Source organism: Pagrus major, chromosome 9 (genome assembly GCF_040436345.1).
Source record: "Pagrus major chromosome 9, Pma_NU_1.0".
NCBI classification, from domain to species: domain Eukaryota; kingdom Metazoa; phylum Chordata; class Actinopteri; order Spariformes; family Sparidae; genus Pagrus; species Pagrus major.
In genome coordinates, this window is record NC_133223.1 from 1,758,449 (window position 1) to 1,765,232 (window position 6,784).

A 6,784-nucleotide genomic window follows, 5' to 3' on the forward strand; every position below is an offset into this window, starting at 1 on the left:
CTTTCTCCATGACTCTGGCAATGTGCCATGTGCAGATGCTGAGTAATGGGCTGTGCACACTTGTGGTTTGTTTTCAAACAAAAGAAAAAGACTCCTGCACACTGTCCACTTCACTTGCAATTAAGTTTAATGACAACAACGTTTCGGTTCTTAGACCTTCATCAGGTTATCTGTAATCAGAGCAGAATGTTTTTGTTGGGCTAGGTACAGAAAAACTGCCCTTGCTGAGTTGAAGTGGGATGAAAGGCTTTGGAAGAAGTTATTTTTCATGGTAAAGGTTATATTAAAGATTGTTTCATAAGTCTGTATGATTGAAATTCTGTTCATTCACAGATAGTGTAATGAAGGGCTGAATGGTTTTAAAACAGTTATTCTTTAATTGGGACCATTTCTTTTTTTCTTCGACACAAAAGGGAGAATAAAAAAAAACAAAAACAAAAATTGAAAACTATTGGTATCAGTAATTGGCCAAATTGGTATTTTAAACCTCAGTATCGGTATCGGGCCAGAATTCCGTATCAGTGCATCACTACTAACTGCAACCATATTGGTGTATGTCCACCATAAAGGAAGTCATTTTGAAACAGTCTCCATTACATAGTTTGCCCACCAGAGGGAACGCACGATGGCGCACAATGTCCCAAACTACACAGATCTTGCTCACAATTCTTACCAAAGTCCAGTGTATTTTGGATTTTTTAATGGTATTTTGGGTTTTTTTTTTTTTTGGAGTCCTTTCCTAACAACATTAATGAACCACACTGTTCCCTGAATATTTTTTGACAAATAAAAGTGTGTAGTGTGTGTGTGGTTGAGTGAGAGAGAGGGAGAGAGAGAGAGAGAGAGAGAGAGAGAGAGACTGACTGCACTTTGAGCACACAGGCGTTAGCAATCAGAGTGTAGCAGTGAAGTGGCAGTACATGTTGAGTACAGGTTACAGTTAGACCATGAATAACCTCTGCAGCTCCTCAATACCCAACAGGAACTTACGTTAAAGTGACTGCAACAATATCCCTGCTAATATCCATGCAATCGCTGTCCATGCTAATGTTGTTGAACTTGCTGGAATGGCTGTGATGGTAATGGATAACGTCAAACTACTAACCACACCCCCATTCTCTATTAGAGAAAGAACTTTAACCGTTACCAAAAGATTTCACTGGATGCATGTGCGTTGCGTTCTGGCTCCAGTACCGTCGTCCAGCAACCCCCACCGGCTGCCTTTTGAGTTCGGCACGGCGCAGCACCACCGGACAGCTGGAGTTGCGAGACCGAGGAGTTCCCGTGATACATAATCACACACAACCGCAGTTATACGTATGTGTTATAAACACAACAGCAAGAAGTGTTCCCAACTGAAGGATTAGAAGAAGTGCTTGGATTTGTCTCTGGGAGGCTCCGGACTGCCGGAGCTGGGACAGAACAAATACGCAACGCAGCGGAGCATGGGGAAGGAAACACATATACTAGAAGAGTGAAACCTATCAGCTCCGCTGCCGTGGCTGAACCGTGACGGAGCGGAGCCGGACCGGATACGTAATCGAGGGGTCAGACTGGTTATTTGTTCATCTTACAAAATCGGACAGAATAGCTGAACCTCTCAAATTCTGACATCTGTATTGGCCCCAATCAGTAAAGTATAAATAAAATATCTAAAATATTGGAATGCTTAGTTCCCATTAATAAAACTGGCTGACTTGAATTGAGTATTTGGAGGAATCCTGTCATGAACTGAATTTTTACAAGCTGGTGGAGCTTAATGAAAAGTCAGCAGATCACCAAAGTTAGCACGATTTATCTTCCACTGTGAACCACCAATGTTAATAAAGCCAACATTAATGGAAATTCTTTTGATTGTTACAATACTTTAGTTTGCAAAAAGAGTTGTTCTTCACACAAGTTTTGACCCGTTAAGATTACTTTACTTTCCGTACAACTTGTTGTGTGCATTTTGTGCCTGAAACCTCAAACATACTGTGGACCAAACATCTGCACTGACTGACTGACTGGGTGACTGACTGACTGACTGGACACAGCTAGCATGCTAATGATGTTGCTGGGAAATTAAAATTTGCATCCTTTCATGGAGCCATTGGTTCAAAGTAGGGATGGAAAGCAAATGGATAAAAGGTGTGTTTTTTTCATAATAATGAGTAGAAGCAACTCATAGGCTACAGCAAACATTCACTCTGGACTGATGCAGAGCATGGGGGGGTGGTGGGGGTGGAGGGGTTGGGTGAGAGACCGATCTCCATGATGACTCACGTGTGATATAATAGTTGGCCTCAGTCCCTGACAAGTAATGCTGACATGGGTTGCCCTGGGCTGTAGCTGGTACAAAGTGGCATACCAGCCACCTGTCTGATGCCAGCTACAGACATGCCTCCCCTGTTTCATCATCAGCTGGAACTGAGCTTCAGTGACACCAGAAGATGCATGTTCACTCCTTAACTGGAATCACATTAATTCATTTAAACAATGAAGTCTGTTCAAGTCTTCCCTTAATCGATCTAGTCTATCACTATGCCTATTTAATCGTTGATGCCATTAATTATTTCAAGCTGTTACTTAATTTATACACTGGATGTAAGACAAGAATGTCACGCTACATATTTACATATTTACATATTTACTACTCATGTAATTGTATTAATTGTATAAATTAAAATATAAATGAATGAATATATATATATATATATATATATATGTGTGTGTGTACATATATATATACATATATATATATATCATAATCATGAAAAGGATTGGTTTTATTTGAAATAGACAGGCAGTCAGTACAAACCTAAATTAAAGTTCATAACATTTTTTTTCTCTTTTTCCTCAACATTCTTCCTCTCATAACAGCACATTGCAGTACATTGGCTTCTTGTGTGTGATCATGTAAACTGACTGAGTCATGTGCACTGTCTGTGTACATATTTCACTGACGGTGGAGCAGTCAGACACTATTATGATCTGCACAGTATTATTTATAGGGCCGGGCGATATTTACTTGAAATAATATCACAATATTTACAGGCTATATCGGGACACACAATATATATCTTGATATTTTGAAAATCCCCTCAAAACCACATAAATGCTAGAACTGGGGGACAAAATCGAGTATCACAATATTTTTGACCAAATACCTCAATATCAATATTGAGACGACATTGCAGGGATGACTACTGGTGCTTTGACAAAATATTAACACCATGTGATTTTGTATAATAATCATCAGTAATGTGGATATAATGTAGTAGATAAAGGCAGGTATTAGAACAGGTATCTATCATGGGAAAATAGCAGGTTGACCTGTACCACCTGTACCTAACCAGGCTGACTGAGAAGGTAGGCAAGGTTTGGATAGATACATCTCATCCACTTTCAATATAGTTCCAGCCACTCTCTTCTGGTCAGACGTGTAGATACCCCAAAATCATAATCAAGGTAAGTAAGACAGGTAAATAAAGCAAATAACATCACTTTACTGTAATGCAGCATTTAAAACCAGAAGACAACACTTATGTCACAGAGACGGTTGTGCCCACAGAGACCCGTCTCTACAACATCTCGTATAAAGCTGTTGCACTCAACGGGCGGGCCGTGTTCCAGGCCAACAGAGCACAGGACTACGGCGGGACGAGGAAAGTTCTGTGTTTATAATACGGCTGGTGCAATGTGGAGGATATAAGCAGTACTACCGCCATGCTCAAGCACTTGATTCAGAAGTTACAGTAAATAAAACGCGTTTCTAACTGAATTAGTGGAGCCACTTTGTTAGCGGTGATTCTTCCATAGTACTGAGAGGACTGGGACAAGCGCATCATTGCTTTAAGACATACCCTCGAGCAGGTAGCCCAGTTGTGATGGAAATGCGGCCACGCCAGGCTACCAGGCCGAGTCAAACCGAGTAGAGCCAGGCCAGCAGATGTAACGTAAAAATGGCAAATGTCTGCTTAAAGAATAAGAAGAACAGGTCAGGATAACTGGCCTCAGTATGGTGACAGCTTTTCTGTCCACTACTGTCATTATTAATTTATCTACACATTATTTTTTTTCAATTGATCCATTTTCAGTCCATAAAATGTTTGAACATTGTGAAAAAAGCACAGTTAAGTTTCCCAGAGCCCGAGGTGCTGTCCCGTGAAAAATCATTTCCTAGAGTAAGAGTAATAAAAGCAGCAAATATTCACATTTTAGAAGCTGAAAGCAGAAAATTATATTACAACTATCAAAATTGTTACCAAACTAGTATTTCTGTTAATTTAATGATCAATTTACTAATTTTCTGGTAATTTACAAATTTACTTTTTAATTATATGAAACAACAGACACCCATGCACTGCTGTCAAAGATATTCATTAGCAAATGCAATCATAATAATCATAATTATACTTAACAGATGAGAGGAGAAGGAATGACAATGAGAGGAGTTGAACAACGATTAGCTAAACCTCAGCCACAATATCTACACCGTCTTCATAGAACAATGGATATCTATGTTTATAAACATAGAGATTAATAAGGCATAACCATAGTCATATAAATATGACTATGGTTATGCCTTATTAAACTCTGCCATCATTACATACATTAAACAAGAAAGGTTCAAAAAGAAAAAAAAAGCTATGTAGTATGTAGTACACTGAACTTTTAGATACAAACAAATGACTTAATGAATTAATGAATTAATACTGCTGCCTCCATGGCTGTGGCCTCGCCTGTGGAAACAGACAGGATCCAGTGAGCCTCTGTCAGGATGACGGCATGACAGTGTGGACAATCACTGAGTCTGTTATTTAATGTCATGGCAACTAGTGTCAGCCGAACCCACCTCAGCTCGGCGATACCAGCAGGCTCCTGATCAGTGCAGTGACACCAGACGGACCATCGGGTTATAAAACGGTAATAGTTAAATATCTGCCATTTGTTAGAGCTTTAGTTTTCTTTGAGACTGGTTTTAAACTTCAAACGCCTGCATCACAAATGTGCCTCCATTACCGAACAGCGGAAACAACTGGAGTGTTACAGTAGCTACGACCCAGTCAACGTTACCGCCACAAAAGAGCTGTTCTGGGTCTGAAAACGGTCCGGCCAAAAGCGAGACAAGACAAAAAGAAAATATATCTTACCCATTAAAGTCTCAATATATTGGAAACCAATATTATAATCGTCGATTAGCCGTCGTTTTCTCAGCTGCAGCCCCGAAACATGGAGCACTTTATCGAGATTTCGTACGATGAAAAGTTGCTGCTAATTCTTCGCTTCATGGTGACACCAGCCGCTCCAGGTGGACCGACTGAAACATGTTCCCACACCGACAACACACACAGCAAGATGAAGACGACTAAAAAATGCAGCTTACCAGAGAGAGAAGCAGTGTTTTTGTCCCATGAAGAAAGCGATGATAGCCGTCCGTCGGCTCCTTGTGGTAGTGTTGCTGGTTGTGTGTGTGTGTGTGTCTGTGTCTGTGTGTGTGTGTGTGTGTGTGTGCGTGCGCGGATCCACCGTGTTCTCCTGGAGGAAAGAAGCCGAGCTCCGGCTGATGTCACTGGGACAGGGAGGGGCCTCACCGGGACACATTTCCATAAAGGACATGATGTCACTGCACTGGGAGTCCACATACATCTGGCACCAAACTTTATTCTAGTCCAAAAAACAAAACTGGAACCAATAAACAGTGAAGGTGCCAGTAACGCACACAGTGATACTGCACTGAAGTACAGGCCTACAGTTCTGAGCTACTTACTTTAAGCTTCTACTCTACAACATTTCAGAGGTACGTTGTGGGAAGTTACTCCGTGCAACAGCATTACATAGACCTAGTTAAATAACAGAATTGTTATTCATTACAGTTACTAAATTACAGTTTCAAATGAAAAAGTTGGTTTTGGTAAAAAGCCTATAGAGAAAAGCCCTGTAAAATGTGTGGTGCAGAAATGCCACTGTTGCCCAAGTTGGTTTGTTTGTGTGTTAGTTGGTTGGTTGGTTGGCTGGTTGGTTAGTTGGTTGGTTATCAGCAGGATTAAACACTTCTGAATGGATTTCAAACAAAGTTGGATGGAGGATGGGTCTCGGCCCAGAGTCAATTCCATTTTGGTGTGGAATTGATCCAGGATTTTTTTTTCTCACTTTCTTTAACATTGCTATATAGGGTGTTTTTTCACATTTTTGTTAATGTCTCAGGGAATCATGCATGGATCTTGATGAAAAAAAATCACAGCCCACTGCATTTTTCAACCATGCAACCTGACCGGCTAGACCACCTGAGGGAGGAAGAAAGTCACAATAAAAGCCATGCTAATCCAGCTTAGTTTAAGGCTGCTCCTGGTTAATGTCTGGTTGCAGGAAAGGGAAATGGACAAAATGGGACTGGCAAAACAACATGAAAACAGAGACTGTTCTTGGACATCTTGGATCAAACTGTTGCAATCAATGGGTGGATCGTGTTCAGTTTATATTTTAAAACTCTGTTTTATAACGAATATCTTTGTGTGGATGTAGCTTAAGGTACAGTGAAGCAAAACCTTGACTCTGCTTTGTTCTGGTGAACTGGCAAAACTACACAGCTAATGGCAGCATTTAGCTACGGTTAGAGCTGGTAAGCACATGCACTCTGTTAAACTTACATACCCACATTAACATGTAAATATTCAGGATGTTTGTTTCAGGGTAAGCTGGTCCATAGCGGCAGAGGAGGTTTCTCTTCCTCTATTTTTGAGAGGCAAGAAGTAGATCAAAATATAAAAAAGAGTAATTGGTTTGAATAAAACAATAAAAC

The 6,784-nt window shown here is 40.4% G+C and overlaps 1 protein-coding gene across 3 annotated transcripts in view; it reads right to left on the reverse strand.

The window, feature by feature from the left end:
- Positions 1 to 5,423, reverse strand: part of LOC141002321 (SH3 domain-binding protein 4) — a 171,450-nt gene extending 166,027 nt beyond the window's left edge. For all 3 annotated transcript variants that reach the window (XM_073473614.1, XM_073473613.1, XM_073473612.1), the window contains exon 1: positions 5,369 to 5,423. The gene's annotated coding sequence lies outside the window, so the exon portion shown is untranslated. The remainder of the gene's footprint in view (positions 1 to 5,368) is intronic.
- Positions 5,424 to 6,784: the final 1,361 nt, after the last annotated feature.